The sequence below is a fragment of the Mustelus asterias genome, chromosome 1, assembly GCF_964213995.1.
Source record: "Mustelus asterias chromosome 1, sMusAst1.hap1.1, whole genome shotgun sequence".
NCBI classification, from domain to species: Eukaryota; Metazoa; Chordata; class Chondrichthyes; order Carcharhiniformes; family Triakidae; genus Mustelus; species Mustelus asterias.
The window spans coordinates 79463945-79482394 of record NC_135801.1 but is presented as its reverse complement, the minus strand read 5'-3'; the positions used below and the strand labels follow the sequence as shown (position 1 = coordinate 79482394).

The 18450-nt window shown below is 43.4% G+C and overlaps 1 protein-coding gene and 1 non-coding gene across 2 annotated transcripts in view; both read right to left on the bottom strand.

The window, feature by feature from the left end:
* cfap299 (cilia and flagella associated protein 299) overlaps positions 1-18450 on the bottom strand; it is a 509278-nt gene that overhangs the window by 49193 nt on the left and 441635 nt on the right. The window lies entirely within an intron of this gene.
* On the bottom strand, positions 11261-11331 carry trnag-gcc (transfer RNA glycine (anticodon GCC)). Its single transcript has one exon. It is a non-coding gene; the product is annotated as a tRNA-Gly (tRNA).

Here is an 18450-nt window from a genome sequence, read left to right as displayed (position 1 = left end):
CTTTGAGGCAGGACAAATTTCCACATAGCCACAGCTCAGGAAGGGATTTTAACCTTATTTTTCTTACAGAAACTGCTGAGAGTTACCCTGATGGAAAACTGCCTGAACTGCACCATGTGTGGCATGCATGGATAGTTTTGGATGGGTGGCCAATCGAGGGGAGCCATTAATTAATATATGATAATCAAGGCCTATGTCACTGGGCGCCAGCAGTAATGATCATATTGGATGTCTTGATGGACTGTATGGACTGTATTACACTAAGTCTTCAAAAATATGTGATCAATCTGACCCAAAAAAATAGAATTGAGATTGTATTATAATGCCCAGAAACAACATTGCCTCTTTTAAATGCATTTCCCTTGTAATTCCTGAGCACTCACCCAAAAAAATACCAGTGATCTGAGTGCATTGGTGAGTTTAGTGCCTTTAATTCAGTAAACCTGATCTCACCACTGATTTCAGGAATTTCTGGCATTAGTAATAGCTTGAGCCACTCATGCCATAATTTCCTTGAAATAATAATGATGTAGGCTGAAGATGTGCCTCAGGTTTCCAGCAAATTGTGGCTCCTTGTTTGGATTAATTGTCAAACCAAGTCCCAGTCAGTCCTCTCGGATGGATACAAAAGACCCCATGATGCAGTTCATTTACCCTGTAATCAACTTTGCAGAAGCAGATTATTTGATCATTTTTCTCACTGCAGTTTCTGGGACCTTGATGTGTGCAGTCTGGCCAGTGCATGTCCTTAAGTCACAACAGTGATTATAATTCAACAGTACTTTATGAGCTGTGAAAATCTTCAGCATGTTCTGAGGTCATGAAAGGTACAATATAAATGCAAGTTTTCTTTAACTGTGAACAGATTGCTACTGAAAGACTGAAACATTTCATCATTCAATGATAATCTCTAACGTACCCCAGAACAAGCTGGAAGTTCAATTTCATTGTGTATCAGCCTGCAATGCAATTGATCAGCCGTCCTAGCTTATTCAATAGGATGGCACAATTACATGAAAATAAACAAAGCAGCACTATAATCCTATTTCCAAATGGTTTGTCATGGATTTAATGGATTTACAAGCCATTAATCCTACTGGATTTACTATGGGTAACAGAAAATTATAATTTAATGTTTTCTTTATTGCTTTGGCACAGACAAAATGAACGCATACCTATCAAGACAATAAATTAACCATTAATTAGTTTATTGAAACCTTTGCTCTGGCAGATATTTGGAAGACTTGGATCAGGGAAGGTGTCACTGAAGTAATTCAATTATTTAGAACTCTTGGGCAAAAGAATGACTGTAATGTATCCTGTTGGTTCAAAGTACCTCCAGCATGAATGGTCACAGCTTTTGAGATACAATTATGTGGGTTATACAAGCTTTTGATTTGTGTTCTATTGGATGCTAGGGTTGTGGAGTGATTATATAAGAATGCATATTGTATCTTGTACAACTCTAGTAGTAAAATTTAAACATAACTTTAACATTTGTTATGATCTGGGCTGGAATTCTCCAACCTTGCCCACGGCTGGGATTCTCTGGTCCCGATACAGTCAATGAAGATTTGGCTGAGCGCCAAATTCTCTGCTCTCACTGGCAGCGGTGGCGGGGCATATGAGACTGGAGAATTCTAGCCCTGGTTTGGAATCATTAACATTTAAGAAGAAATCTGAATATCTTGTTTCAACCAATAAAATTATGCCACAAGATTTCACTTTTTAAAGACGTAATAAATTTTATTTGATAAAAGAATTAAACAAAACAAGCACAATTAGCTTAACAATATGGTTTATAACCACATATGTTATGCACTCAGGTGTACTACTTACTTCCCCTAAGAATTTTCTCATAAAACACATCCAATCTTGAAGTTATTTACTTCTGTTGGGAACCACCCACATGTATATCACAGTCTGGAGAATTTTCCTCAGCTCCAGTTATTCTCAGAGGTAAAACTCTAATTTACCATCTCCTGACTGTGGAGACCTTAGGCCCTTGTTCTGCTTACTTTTCCAATACTTCCAAGCTAATCTACTTTTTACTACAATAAATAAGACAATGTTGGCCTACTGTAGATTCTCCCATGAGCTTCAAATCAGGCAAGCTTCCAGCTTCTGTTCCTCACAAGATTCAAACTGAGATTAAGTCTCACCCACCTTCCATATAGTCAGTGATGAAGTTAGTGTTTTATTCTGCTTACAGTGTAGCGATGTCTAACCTGTAATTCATTTCAGCTAATTTCTTGCGGTGAGCTCCAAACCACACAAGGTCCAAACTGCAACTAAAAGCCTCTCCCAGAAAATCCCCTGAACCATGACAATGAAGCCTCCTCAAACCGATATTTAAGCTAATTATCCTTCATTTACAATTTCCCCAACAAAGTACCTCCACTTGCTGTTTTATAGCTCCACCTCTTCTGTTCTGATTCTGGTAAACAACCATGGGTAACCATCTGAACTGCCATATATTTAGGTTTCTGACATTCACTGAAGCTCAGCATTTTAATTACCTTGCCTTCACAACAATAATCTTCCCAAAATTTAACATTACTTTTAAAATATTAACATGAATCATGAACTAGATATCTGCAACAGTATAGGGATCTTTGGATCACCAGAATAAATCAGTTGGGCTGAATGATTTGTTTCTCTGCTGTAAATTCTGTGTAATGTACACTATTGTATTCACATTGAAGCTGATATAGCCATTCCCTTCTCGCAAACCCCTCAATAACTTGTCCAAAGGGGCGAGGGGGGGGTGGGGGGTGTGGAGGGGAGGGTCCTCAGTTGTACAAAATAATAATTCATTCTAAAATCACTTTGAGGAAATGTGGGATAACGTGTACACTTCATCCTGATTGTGTCATCTCCCATCTCAGACCTATTAAATTCTTGTATGAATAGATCCAACCATTCTGTTCAGGTGTCCTTTTCAAAATGCTGTTCTGCAAATGTATTCAACCACTATAGTCCTGGTGGTCTTTTCTTATCCTTCTCCTGTAAAATGTCATACATTAGAAGAGACATCTGGATAGACACATGAATAGGCAGGGAACAGAGGAAAATGGACCATGTAGAGGCAAGAAAATATTAGATTAAAGAGGCATCTGTGTCAGCACAGACTTGGTGGGCCAAACGGCCTGTTCCTGTGCTATACTGTTCTTTGTTCTAGATTTTTAAAATATTTATATCTGGGCAGTTATATGTTAGCTCATTTTCCCAATTTCAATTCATATTCTGATTTATGTTTCTTGAAAATGTTCAAGAATTTTGAAAAGGCTGGGATATGAAAACAACAAAAGCTTGCGAGTAGGTTTCTTTCAGTTGGCATAGGTATCTGCTTCAATTGTGAATGAATGGGAAGGAACCATCAAGGAACAAGTATTATCATCTATAAATGTACACCAACCTATTTGAAAGGGTTAGTTCTAAACAACTTCGGTGACATTAGTTAGATGATCCTAAAATCTGGAAATTTGGTAAAGGAGTGAAGTAAGATTTCCCCAAGACTCCAACAATACTTTAGCGTGCACTGTTGTAAGCTGTCAATTTGACATAAAAACATAAAGGTCTAAAAACAGCACCTACTTTCAAACGTAGGAAACACAAGTCCTAATCTGCCTGTGCCCATTCTTTTTGAGGCATGCAAGCATGCAAACTTTGTGTTGGCTCCTAATTGAAATTATTTCAATGTGGAGCCCAGCGCGAATTTTGCTGCAAGCTCAAGGAGGCCTAACAGCATGTGAGCCTGACCTGTGGTCCAGCTAGCCTCCAGCTCTTAAAGGCAGTTTGTCCCTCTTAAAGAGAATTTGCATTGAATGAAAGGAGCCTGCTACTAACTATCTATGTTGCAATTAGAGAGAAGGGAAATAGAGCATCAGAGCAGAAAGAAGACTCCACAGCTTCATCCTGATGCAACTTGAAGGCCTTAGTCATGGAAGTGAATCCACCAGGGCCATTCAGCTCATGAATGTATCACAGCCTTGGTCCAATCATGAACAAAAGTAGTGAAGTCATGAGGAGAGTGACCTCCCTTGACCTCAAGGCAGCATTAGATCGAGTGTGACATCAAGGAATTCTAGCAAAACTGAAGTCAATAGGAATCGGAAGAAAGCTTTCCAGTGGTCAGACTTGTACCTAGCACAAAGGAAGATGGTTGGTTGTTGGAGATCAGTTATCTCAGTCCTGGGACATCACCTAGGCCCAATCACCTTTAGCTGCTTCATCAATGACGTTCCCTTGTATTGGCCAGCTGAAAAGTCTCAATGTTGGGACTTTCCACCTTCTGAGAAGATCTCGCCTTCTATTTCCAGGATAGTCTACTTGTTCCTTAATCCTTCCACTCAAACAGTGATGACCATTCATTCATAAAATCCCTACAGCGCAGAAAGAGGACATTCGGCCCATCGAGCCTGTACTGATACCAATCCCACCCAGGCCCTATTTCCGTAACCCCATGTATTTACCCTGCTAATCTCCCTGACACCATGTTTATATGTTAATAGCCACATTTTACCAGATAGGTAGTAGTCATTGCTTTTTTGCTTTTTGATATGAAATTTCCTCAACTGCACCTTCCAAATCCAAGACTTTTCTTACTTGAAGGACACCAGGAGCACCACCACCTGCAAGTTCCCTCCAGGTCACACAACATTCTGACTTGGATTTATATCGCTGTTTCTTTATCATCATTGGGTCAAAATCCTGGAACTTCCTACCTAACAGCACCCTGGATGTTCCTACAAAACATGGACTGCAGTAGTTCAAGAAGGCAGTTCACCACCACTAGCTCATCACCATCTTCTCAAAGGCAGTTTGGATGGGCTACAAATGCTGGCCTTGCCAGTAACATCCACATCCCACAAATGAAAAATAAATGATCTTACCGGCCATTCATGCCACATTCCCGCTGCCGTGAAGTTGGAGAATTTGGCTGCCAGCCAAATTTCCACTCACTGTGACAGGATGGGAAAATCCTGCCGGCGTGAACGGTGGTAAGATTCTGGCCTAAATGTCTCTACAAATAAGCACCGAGGAATGAAACAGAGAAAGCTATCACTATGAGTAAAGAAATAAAATCCTATAAGATTACAAATCCCATGTGCACAATCTATATCGCTTTTTCTATTTTTGTAAAAAAAACCTTTTTAAACGCATGACCGTTTGATACCAATCATTATCATTAAGTACAAAGCAATCAAATATATCATAGCTGTTTCCTCTTATTCAAACCTGGGCTGTCTGATCCTTGACTTTAAAGGGAGTAGTTTCCTTTAATTAATCATAAATCACCTTCTAAAGATTACCATCAAAGAGAAGCAATAAAGCTATTTGCTTTACTTCTGCAATCCAATACAGACACGATTATAATTACTGGTATTTTGTTACCAGAATATCCATTTATTTCAAGGCTTGTCAAAAATAACCATCAACATCTCTTATTTCCCAAGACCCAAGGTAGAAGTCATAGTTGCTATTATCATAGATAAAAAACTTGTTGGAATAAAAATCTCTCTTAGAGAGGATATGTTACGGTTCAAATTAAAATAGTATTGTTCAGTGAGAATGGGTATTGTAATGATGCAAAGCCCTAAAGCATCTATATGCCCCACATGAGACTCAAATAAAGCCTCTTAAATTAAAGAAATCACTACAATACTTACCAGCTTCTGACACCAGCATCTTTATAAAACTGTCTTCTGAATTGCAATATTTAAAAATATGCTATGAATTCAAACAATGACACCTGGGGATTATTAAGTGTAAGTAATCAGTGTAGTATCCAGTAGTTAGTATATTACACCATTTTTCCCTTATGCCTGAGATAGTTGATAGTTTTCTTGATAGTTTTCCTACATTAAAGGTACTGGCTGGAATTTTCCAGCCGTTCACACTGTATATATCTTGTGTTTACTTCTACATTTGTGCTTTTAAAACAAGCCCAATAACTTTTACCCTCAAACGTAAATTATACAATGCCTGCAACCCAACAAAGATTTTCTTAATTCAGCCTCTTGAAATTATAGCACAATGTGCACCCAATGGGCAGAATCTTCTGCTCTTTCTGGTGGTGAACTGTGAGGCAGGAAGGGAATTTAATTTGGTGGGATGGTGGTGTACCCGAACGCTGGCTCCCTCCCAGAATTAAGTTATGAATGGGAAGACCATGGTCGATCTTCCTGCCCTCCTTCCGCCAATTGAGGCCCTTAAGTGGCCAACTAATAATCACTTAAGGGTCTCATGCCATTGTTGTTGTGATTAACCCAGCTGCAGGTGGGCCAGTTGCCACGTGGTGTGCATGGCAGCTAAAACTGTGTGGTCAGCTTGTCGCATCCTGGGGAGCTCCCTTGACCAAAGGCATTCAATGCCTGATTTAAGGGGCTGGACATTGAAAAGGGGAGGGGGAGGGTGCCTGCTGAAAGCTATCCCACTGCCCTTGCTGCTGACCTGCTCTCTTCACATTCCCCCAATCTGTGAAACCACCTCATATACTATTTACCTGTCACCTGGGTCACTCTGTGACCCTGGGACTCCAGTGCCTGTCCTTCCACAAGTAGCCATGGCCTCCCCAGTGACGCCTCTGAGCACAGGAGCTGCCGGCAGCTCTTGGTAGGTGAGACTTCTGCCCCGGGGTCTTGATTTTGGGGAAGGCTCACCCTTGGCCTCACCACTACCTGATTGGCTTGTGAATCAGTGGATTTTCCAGAAAAGGGGCAGCGATGGTCTCTTGCCTGCTCTCCAGCCAGCAGGTGAGATCCCGACACCTCAACAAGATGTCAGATAGACACTCATAGTGATGACATGATGCAAAAATGTAATTGTTTCAATACTGGTGTTTGCTGCAGTAATGTATGAATGCTTGTGCTGTTCTGAACGTGGTGTTCTGCTTTTTTATTAGACTGTACATGATTTCAAATCCACTCATTTATAAATAAAAACAAACATGAGAATTGTGGAATAAATCCCTTGTAAGACAGAAAACAACAGTAATATATTTTACTCAAAGGTTACTGCTAAACACAAGGTTAATGTTTACGCTGATATTTTATGTGTCCATTATATGGAAGGCATACTTTTGAATGAAAGCCCGCTGGGGTCGGTCTTCCCCCAGCGTCTGCAGCAACATTTGGATTTGAATTTGCCTGATGTTAGCTCCTGCATTAGTAACCTTTCCCTACAAGTTGCTCTTTGGGTTTAGCTGTTGAATACCGTCTTCTTCGCAGTGGTTTTCCTAACATTGCTTAGCTATTTACACAGCTCATGTCTGGTTCTTATATTTGCCAAGAAACTCTTCAGCTGCTGTCAGCTTCCTTACAGAGCTCCCTCCCTGGTGCACAGGGCCAATGGAATCACCCCAGTACATCCTGGCCTCCTTTGCCATCAGATCCAATTCCCACTCTGACGGTGGCCTTATGCTATTTCTTGATCAAACAGGTTATTTTCCTGCCAGCAGTATTATAATATGGCCACTTCCAAGTGTTAAGCACCATATGTCCAGCTTGATGAAGTGCTTAACTGTGATTATAATTGGCCTTTGATAATAGGTGACTTAATTTTTCACCAGTGGTAAGCTAAAGTTCAGTACGACAGAAAACAGTTTACAATCAGCAATAACTGTGTGTACCTACCATTTCAAAGTTAAATAAACTGTCTCCATGGCCATCCCAAAGGAAGAATCCCAATTACTCAAAATTACTAAGAAGAAAAGAGTTCCTCAGGGTTGTCAAATTTTGAACTGACAACTTTGACCAGCTAAAACAGTTACTTTTTCCTTTAGAAATTGACATTGGTCTCAATATAACCTTTTGTGTTACAGCAATATGGCACAGGCAGAGTTACTGATTTCATGTAATTTGACCCTAATGACACTGGGAGCACAGGAGAACTTGAAAGAAATTGTGTTGGGACCCCAACAGGCAAGTCACATATTTTTCATATCCTAAATCATGCTTTCGCAATTCTTGTTAACTAAGCAATTTTTAACTCTGCATTTGGACTTTGGTGAACAAAGGTCAGAGTTCAGGTGATTTCACTGTCAAGACGAGAGTTCACAGAAAGTAGGGGCTGTGAATGAAGGATTGATGTAGAATGTTAAGCAAATTTTTAGCATAACTTGCACTCTTGGTCCGGTATGATCTTTTAGAGAATTACGAATTCAGCCCCGCCAGTCATTGTAAAGGATGGATTCTTTCATTTAGTGAAACTTTGGACTTTCCAAAGCAAAAGATTTTCTCTGTAGATAAGGAAGGATACAACATACTGTCCTCAGGAGGATACTACTTTCATAGGAGCATCATGGAGATACAGCATAAAAACAAACCATTCGGCTGGTGTTTGTGCTCCAGTCGAGTCTCCTCCTATCTTTCCTCATTGAAGTCTATCATGGTGGATGGGGGCAGGGCAGTGGACGTGGTATATATGGATTTTAGTAAGGCGTTTGATAAGGTTCACCATGGTAGGCTTCTGCAGAAAATGCAGGGGGTGATCTAGGAAATTGGATCAGGAATTGGCTAGCGGATAGGAAACAGAGGGTGGTGGTTGATAGTAAATATTCATCATGGAGTGCGGTTACAAGTGGTGTACCTCAGGGATCTGTTTTGGGGCCACTGCTGTTTGTAATATTTATTAATGATCTGGATGAGGGTATAGTTGGGTGGATTAGCAAATTTGCTGATGACACCAAAGTCGGTGGTGTGGTAGACAGTGAGGAAGGGTGTCGTAGTTTGCAGGAAGACTTAGACAGGTTGCAAAGTTGGGCCGAGAGGTGGCGGATGGAGTTTAATGCGGAGAAGTGTGAGGTAATTCACTTTGGTAGGAATAACAGATGTGTTGAGTATAGGGCTAACGGGAGGACTTTGAATAGTGTGGAGGAGCAGAGGGATCTAGGTGTATGTGTGCATAGATCCCTGAAAGTTGGGAATCAAGTAGATAAGGTTGTTAAGAAGGCATATGGTGTCTTGGCGTTTATTGGTAGGGGGATTGAATTTAGGAGTCGTAGCGTTATGTTGCAACTGTACACAACTCTGGTGCGGCCGCACTTGGAGTACTGTGTGCAGTTCTGGTCCCCACATTACAGGAAGGATGTGGAGGCTTTGGAGAGGGTGCAGAGGAGGTTTACCAGGATGTTGCCTGGTATGGAGGGGAGATCCTATGAGGAGAGGCTGAGGGATTTGGGATTGTTTTCGCTGGAAAGGCGGCGGCTAAGAGGGGATCTTATTGAAACATATAAGATGATTAGAGGTTTAGATAGGGTGGATAGTGATAGCCTTTTTCCTCTGATGGAGAAATCCAGCACGAGGGGGCATGGCTTTAAATTGAGGGGGGGTAGTTATAGAACCAATGTCAGGGGTAGGTTCTTTACCCAGAGGGTGGTGAGGGATTGGAATGCCCTGCCAGCATCAGTAGTAAATGCGCCTAGTTTGGGGGCGTTTAAGAGATCCGTAGATAGGTTCATGGACGAAAAGAAATTGGTTTAGGTTGGAGGGTCACAGTTTTTTTTTTTAACTGGTCGGTGCAACATCGTGGGCCGAAGGGCCTGTTCTGCGCTGTAATGTTCTATGTTCTATGTTCTATGTTCTATGGTAATCCCACGGCTTCTAATTATACTTTTCTTCACAAGTGGAAATATTCTCTCTGTATTCACTAAATTATCATTGGCAGGGTAGGATTTATACAAGAACAAAGTTATGAAAAATTGTAAGTTCAAATATTTTCTTTGAGGATTTTAATATTTCCAACCCTCTTCACCACTTGTTTGCTCCAGCATAAATCAGGTGATAATTCCACTGACAGAATTCAAAGCCTCTAGTGAGATATAAGTGAGTGCAATGTGATCCCAATGTCTTTACTGTTGAATGTATAAAGGAAGTATTCATTCTAACATTAAAAGCTTAGCCGTAAAGTTCGCACACTATGTTTTCCTAATTACACTGTAAGAAAAGTTTGTTACATTTGAAACCAAGCCGTAACACAGGACATCTATCATTAGTCAATATCCAATGTGACCCTACATTTAGCCTTTCATTTCTATTCAATTTAAAACACACAAGGACCTGATTTTGACAGGCAAGTTCAAAACAGATTATTTCATGCCTAATGCTGAATCCTTGGAGTTGAAATTCCACTGAGAACCATTCTATCACACCAATCAATACATTTCTGTAAAATTCTAATATACACCATTGTAACAAAATTGCTAACCAAAGTAAGAAAAAGTTGACAACCTCATTAAAAGTTATTTAAATAGCTCAATATTATTCAGAGTTCCAGTTGTATTTCCAGCACTTGGTTAGGTATGCTATTGAGGCAAAAATTGGTATGAGTGGAGCAAACCTAATTGAACACAGAAGCTGGACTGATGTCTGCAGCGGATTATTAATCATATTTGTAATTCTGTACTCTCAATAGGAAATAATAAATAATAGACTGAATGTTTGTACTGCAAATATTTGCCTGCTCTGCAGCTTGTGTATAAAACAAGCCATTTAAACAGACAGCAATATATGCCCTATATATACACATACATTGGGCTCAATTTTGGGAAATTAGAGTTGGGATTGTTTATTTCTCCCCAACCTGCCCCCAGTAGGGCAGTATGGTGGCACATTAGTTAACATTGCTACCTCACAGTGACAGGGGTCCGGGTTTGATTCAAGCCTTGGGTGACTGTTTGTGTGGAATTTGCATGTTCTCCCTATGCCTGCGTGGGTTTCCTCCAGGTGCGCTGATTTCCTCGCACAGTCCAAAGATGTGCAGATTAGGTGGATTGGCAATGCTAAATTGCCCCTTAGTGCATAAAGATGTGTCGGTTAGGTGGATTAGTCATCGTAAATGAATACAGTTATGGGGAAAGAGTGGGGGTGAGCTTAATCATAGATCATAGAATCCTACAGTGCAGAAAGAGGCCATTTGGCCCATCGAGTCTGCACCAACCACAATCCCACCCAGGCCCTATCCCCATATCCCTACATATTTACCCACTAATCCCTCTAACCTATGCATCCCAGGACACTAAGGGGCAATTTGGAATGGCCAATCAACCTAGCCCGCACATCTTTGGACTGTGGGAGGAAACCGGAGCACCCGGAGGAAACCCACGCAGACACGGGGAGAACGTGCGAAGTCCACACAGACTGTGACCTGAGCCGGGATTCGAACCCAGGTCCCTGGAGCTGTGAAGCAGCAGTGCTAACCACTGTGCTACTGTGCCGCCCAACAACAACAACAACCCAGAGAAATTAACTACTGCTCGTGCATTGGCCAGGAATCGAACCTGGGCCTCCCGCGTGGCAGCCGAGAATTCTACTACTGAACCACCAATGCTGCTCTTAAGCAGTTTGGATAAGCAGCTTGGATAAGATACTCTTTCAGAGTCAGTGCAGACTCGATGGGCTGAATGGCCTCCTTCTGCATTGTAGGGATTCTATGGATTAAAGTCAAGATTTTCACATGGGAGACCCCTTAATTGACAAGGACACATGTTCCCTGGTCAATTAATGGGGTGGGCACAAGTGGCGGAGTGGGGGGCACCTCTCGAAGCTTACAGGTCAGAGGTTCCAGCTTCAGAGAAGTACTTGGCCACAGTTCATGGCGAGTAACTGGGACGGCACGGTAGCACAGTGGTTAGCACTGCTGCTTCACAGCTACAGGGACCTGGGTTCGATTCCCGGCTTGGGTCACTGTCTGTGTGGAGTTTGCACGTTCTCCCCGTGTCTGCGTGGGTTTCCTCCGGGTGCTCCGGTTTCCTCCCACAGTCCAAAGATGTGCAGGTTAGGTTAATTGGCCATGCTAAAAAATTGCCCCTTAGTGTCCCAGGATGCGTAGGTTAGAGGGATTAGCGGGTAAAATATGTAGGGATATGGGGATAGGGCCTGGGTGGGATTGTGGTCGGTGCAGACTCGATGGGCCGAATGGCCTCTTTCTGTACTGTAGGGGTTCTATGATTTCAACAAAGTGTCATTTCAGCTCCTTTATAAAATCATTAAATAAAAGACACAAAAAAGGAGGCAAGTGACCACTGGTAGGCAGTGGATGAGGGAGTTTCTCTGCCTGGTCTTTGGTTGTACCCCCACCCAGACACGCAGGAAGGGATAGTAAGCTTGCCAGAAGCACTGGAACTCTGGCCTTCCATTTGTTCCCCACCTTCAGTAGTTGACCTGTTCTTTGTTGCATTGGGAAACTATAATTCCACTGCAAAATCCCAGTTGGAAAGCTGGAATGCTGGCTGGCCTTGTAACCTTCGGGCCCTGACGTTCCCAGCTCTGGGTGGGGCCTGAACATTCAGCCCATAATTTCTGAGTAGTTATCAAATAACTATCACACAATCGTTAAAGTTTTTAATTGATATCACAGATAACGGCAGGGATAATAATCTGTAGTTTGCTGGGTTGCAACAAACCAGTGTACAATAATGACCCATCCTTTCGTTTCTGTTCTTCTGAGAAGGTGCAGAACTGTTCTGGCTAGTTTCCTCTAACTGCATTTTGTAGGTGTGGAAATAATTGTAATTCATCACAGCTACATGACAGTTTCCAGATTCAAAACAAGTTTAATCTCGTATAAAATAATGCTCTTACTCCAGAATCAATGCACTGTAAATATTTTTGGCACCATATTATTCCAGCCCGTCAACACTGCTTTGTTGAGTAGAAACATATTGCGATAGTACAAGAACAAGAAACACTCGTGGCAACAGTTCATGAGATACTGAGCCCACTTCTGTATGTCAACCACTGTATTCCTTTTTTATCCCATGTAGGAAGAGAAAGAATCTTAAAAAAAGATGAAATACCAGAATTACAAATTCCCTGCTGTTTGAAGTTCAGTAAAAGTACATTACTTTGAAGAAGAAAATTGGCTTCAACACCTTCAAATGCTATGTGAAAGGTTTACTAAAGTGGAAAATGTTCTGCCAACACAGTGTGAAGGTATCATAATATTTATATGTTCGATCAGTCAACATTCTGAAGACAAGCACTTGCTTCCTTGATGTGTCTTAGGAAAGAATTGGAAATATATGAAAACAGTGTGGAAGGATTGAGGGTAGGAATATTCCCAAAGAGAGAAAAGATTGTCTGTTAATCTTTTCAGTTCTAAAACAGTTTGTGGTATACAGATTAAAATACCAACTGCGCATATCAAATACTTCAGATATACAAGTTAAAGTATCCACCATACATATGAGGAAGCTGCCACATTCTCCCCAGTATTTTTGTGATTACGAAACACTATTAAGCTGTGTTCATTGAGGGGTCATCAATAATGTACATGTGAGTGGGCCCCTATGCCCAGAGACTGAGGGGGGGATTCTCCCAAAAACTTTTAAGTGTCAAATTTCAATAAAAATTGGAATAAATCCCACTGGTGAGTTTCAAAATAAATCTCCCACACTCTGTGCACCGCAGAGTGCACCAGTGTGAATCATGCTAAAAATCCAGTGGCAAGGCCTACTCCCACTGGAGAGGCCGGCAGCACAGCGCTAAGTAAACCAGTGTGAATGTGCAGATCTGTCAGTGCCGAGATTGGCACATGCACAGTGGCCCCACAATGCTGGCCTCCCGATCGCTGGCCAGCCCCGCGGCCCCTGCATCGCTTGCCCCGATCATTGGCTCCCTGAACATGTCCAGCCAGCCTCAACTACCCCCCCCACCCCCGGCCAGCCTCGATCTCCTCCCCTCACACCTCTACAATTCTCCAGAGCAGAGCCAGATGGGAGGAGGAGATTCTGACCTCAGAATGCTCATCGCAACCGAGAAAAAGGCAATAGGGGTCACTGGGGAAGAGGGAACGCAATCTGTTGCAGACTGAAGCAGTCAGGAGTAAGAGGGAGGAGGTAACCATCCTGCTGTTGGCAAACACAAACACAGCACGGATCTGATAAAATGTGAAGCCTTCAAAATGTGAAGCATTCACAAATGAAATTTCATGATTTTTTTCTGCTCTCCACTACAAGCCATCACCATCCCAAGATCAGGCTGCAGCTGAGCCAGGAGCCAGAAGACTCCACATCTGGGCGGGGGGGTGAAGCATTTCCAGAGGAGGCATCAATATCTACCTCATTGTCCAACTCCACCAGCACAACTACCACCACACCGGGAGCATGTGACAGCGGATATCCTGATGATTAGAGGACTGCTGGGGATCAGGCCCCTGCTGAGCCCGATGTTGATTATGGATCCCTGGTTGTGGCCATAAGAAGCCTGCTGGACATGCAGCAGGAGCTGAGGAAACTTTTTTGGAGATGCCAGGGATCATGTGCAGCTTTACGCATGGTTGAGAAGAGCCTATGCATGCCATAAGCTTTGCCATGTCTCAGGTATTTAAACGCATGATGACTTCATCCAAGGAGTGATGGCGACTGCCATCGATCCAAATGCATTCTGATCTGCATTCAATAGCTCTAGCTATGGGATCAGTGCATCTGTAGATAGGGCAAGAGGGAGCAAGACCCCTGGACCTCCCTCCAGCCTTCTGCTCAGGGACACAGTGAGTTGCCACTGTGCACCAAAATGGAGGAGTGTGTGCCAATTGGCACTGGGCTTCCCTCTCAGTGCATCCCTTGGGTTAGTGGCGTCTGCTCATCACCGCCACATTGATGCAAATAGCTCCAGTAGGCAAGATTGTGGGGGACTCCGCTGCACCAATACTGAAAACCCCTGGTAGGCAGGAGCCCTCATGGCCCCATCCCTTTAGAGGAAGCCCGTCACAGTCATCCAAAGCAATGGGGCATCAAACTGAATGGACTGCCTACACCTCAGTTGCAAATGTTGGGGTTGCACCTAAACGTGGTGGCAATAACCTGTATTGGACACTCAGTTTTGGTTCTGCCAGGGTCACTCAGCTCCTGACCTAATTACAGCTTTGATCCAAACATGGACAGAAGAGCTAAAATTGGATCAATAGGAATCGGGGGGGGGGGGGGCGGGGGGGGGGGGGGGGGGGGGAGGGGGGGGACCTTCTGCACAAAGGAAGATGATTGTGGTGGTTGGAGGTCAATCATCTTAGCTCGATGACATCACTGCAGGAGTTCCTCAGGGTAGTGTCCTCGGCCCAACCATCTTCAGCTACTTCATCAAAAGAACAAAGAACAGTACAGCACAGGAAACAGGCCCTTCGGCCCTCCAAGCCTGTGCCGCTCCTTGGTCCAACTAGACCAATCGTTTGTATCCCTCCATTCCCAGGCTGCTCATGTGACTATCCAGGTAAGTCTTAAACGATGTCAGCGTGCCTGCCTCCACCACCCTACTTGGCAGCGCATTCCAGGCCCCCACCACCCTCTGTGTAAAAAACATCCCTCTAATATCTGAGTTATACTTCGCCCCTCTCACCTTGAGCCCGTGACCCCTCGTAAACGTCACTTCTGATCTGGGAAAAAGTTTCCCACCGTTCACCCTATCTATACCCTTCATAATCTTGTATACCTCTATTAGATCTCCCCTCATTCTCCGTCTTTCCAAGGAGAACAACCGCAGTCTACCCAATCTCTCCTCATAGCTAAGACCCTCCATACCAGGCAACATCCTGGTAAACCTTCTCTGCACTCTCTCCAATGCCTCCACGTCCTTCTGGTAGTGCGGCGACCAGAACTGGACGCAGTACTCCAAATGTGGCCTAACCAGCGTTCTATACAGCTGCATCATCAGACTCCAGCTTTTATACTCTATACACCGTCCTATAAAGGCAAGCATACCATATGCCTTCTTCACCACCTTCTCCACCTGTGTTGCCACCTTCAAGGATTTGTGGACTTGCACACCTAGGTCCCTCTGTGTTTCTATACTCCTGATGACTCTGCCATTTATTGTATAACTCCTCCCTACATTATTTCTTCCAAAAGATGACCTTCCCTCCATCAAAAGGTGAGAAGTGAGGATGTTTGCAGATGAGTGCACAATGTTCAGTATCATTTGCAACTCCTCAGCTACTGAAGCAGTCGTTGTCAGAATACAGCAAGATTTAGACAATATTCCGGCTTGGGCTGACAAGTGGCAAGTAATATTCGCGCTACACAAGTGCCAGGTAATGACCATCTCCTACAAGAGAGGATTTAACTCAGGTCCCTTGACATTCAATGGCATCATTATTACTGAATATCCCACTATCAACACCTGGGGGGTTGGCCAGAAACTGAACTGGACTAGCCATATAAATACTATGGTTACCAAAACAAGTCAAAGGCTAGGAATCCTGCGGCGGATAACTCACCTTCTGACTCCCCAAAGCCTGTCTACCATCTACAAGGCACAAATCAGGAGTGTAATGGAATACTCTTCACTTGCCTGGATGAGTGCAACTCCAACAACACTCAAGAAGCTCAACACCACCCAGGACAAAGCAGCCGGCTTGATTGCTACCCATTCCACAAACATTCAGTCCCTCTGCCACTGACGAAAGTGGCAGCCGTGTGTACCATCTCCAAGTGCATACAGGAACTCACCAAGGTTCCTTTGGCAGCACCTTCTAAACCCATGACCACTACCATCCCGAAGGACAAGAGCAGCAGATACATGGGAACACCATGGGAAGTTCCCCTCCAAGCCACTCACCATTGTGATTTGGAAATACATCACAGTTCCTTCACTGTCACTGGGTCAAAATCCTGGAATTCCCTCCCTAACAGCACTGTGGGTGTACCTACACCTCAGAGACTGTAGAAGTTCAAGAAGGCAGCTCACCACCACCTTCCCAAAGGCAATTAAGGACTGGGCAATAAATGCTGGCTTACCAGCGATGCCCACGGGAAAATAAATTTTTAAAAGCTGCACAAAATCAATTGGTACATGCCACCTTTAGAACATCATGAACTGGGTGCCATACTGTGGTAGATTTGCCATGAAATACACCGTACCATGGCACTTGGTCTCCAAACAACAAGGGCTCCCAAAATGCAGATGTAGGGAAGTGGGCGGAGGGTGAGAAAATAGCGGGATGTTCATTGGGTTAGCTCCAGGATGCATTGTTACCTCCAGGGAACATTTCTCATGGGGAGGTCTGGAAATCAAATCAGCCGCTTGCTCCACAAAGGAAGGCAACCAATTATGCCAATGAAGGCCTCAACTGGGCAGAACTGTGCAGCCTCACAGATTTTTAAAAATTATGTTCAAGTGTTTGGAACATAGAACATTACAGCGCAGTACAGGCCCTTCGGCCCTCGATGTTGCGCCGACCAGTGGTACCAATCTAAAGCCCCTCTAATCTACACTATTCCAAAATCATCCATATGTTTATCCAATAACCACTTGAACGCTCTCAACGTTGACGAGTCCACCACTGCTGCAGGCAGGGCATTCCACGCCCTTACTACTCTCTGAGTAAAGAACCTACCTCTAACATCTGTCCTATATCTCTCACCCCTCAATTTAAAGCTATGTCCCCTCGTGCTAGCCAACACCATCCGAGGAAAAAGGCTCTCACTATCCACCCTATCTAATCCTCTGATCATCTTGTATGCCTCTATTAAGTCACCTCTTAACCTTCTTCTCTCTAACAAAAACAACCTCAAGCCCCTCACCCTTTCCTCATACGATTTTCCCACCATACTAGGCAACATCCTGGTAAATCTCTTCTGCACCCTTTCCAACACTTCCACATCTTTCCTATAATACGGCGACCAGAACTGTACGCAATACTCCAAATGCGGCCGCACCAGAGTTTTGTACAGTTGCAGCATGACCTCCTGGCTCCGAAACTCAATCCCTCTACCAATAAAAGCTAACACACCATACACCTTCTTAACAACCCATTTCAAACTGGGTGCCAACTTTCAGGGATCTCTGCACATGGACACCCAGATCCCTCTGTTCATCCACACTACCAAGTATCTTACCATTAGCCCAGTACTCTGTATTCCTGTTACTCCTTCCAAAGTGAATCACCTCACACTTTTCCGCATCAAACTCCATTTGCCACCTCTCAGCCCAGCTCTGCAGCTTATCTATGTCCCTCTGTAACCTGCCACTTCCCTCCGCACTGTCTACAACTCCACTGACTTTAGTGTCATCCGCAAATTTACTAATCCATCCTTCCACGCCCTCATCCAAGTCATTAATAAAAATGACAAACAGCAGTGGCCCCAAAACAGATCCTTGCGGTACACCACTAGTAACTGAACTCCAGGATGAATATTTCCCATCAATCACCACCCTTTGTTTTCTTACAGCTAGCCAATTCCTGATCCAAACCACTAAATCACCCTCAATCCCATGTGACCGTATTTTTTGAAAAGCTTACCGTGGGGAACCTTATCAAACGCTTTGCTGAAATCCATATACACCACATCAACCGCTTTACTCTCATCCACCTCTTTGGTCACCTTCTCAAAGAACTCAATAAGGTTTGTGAGGCACGACCTACCCTTCACAAAACCGTGCTGACTATCCCTAATCAGATTATTCCTTTCTAGGTGATTATAAATCCTATCTCTTATAATCCTTTCCAATACTT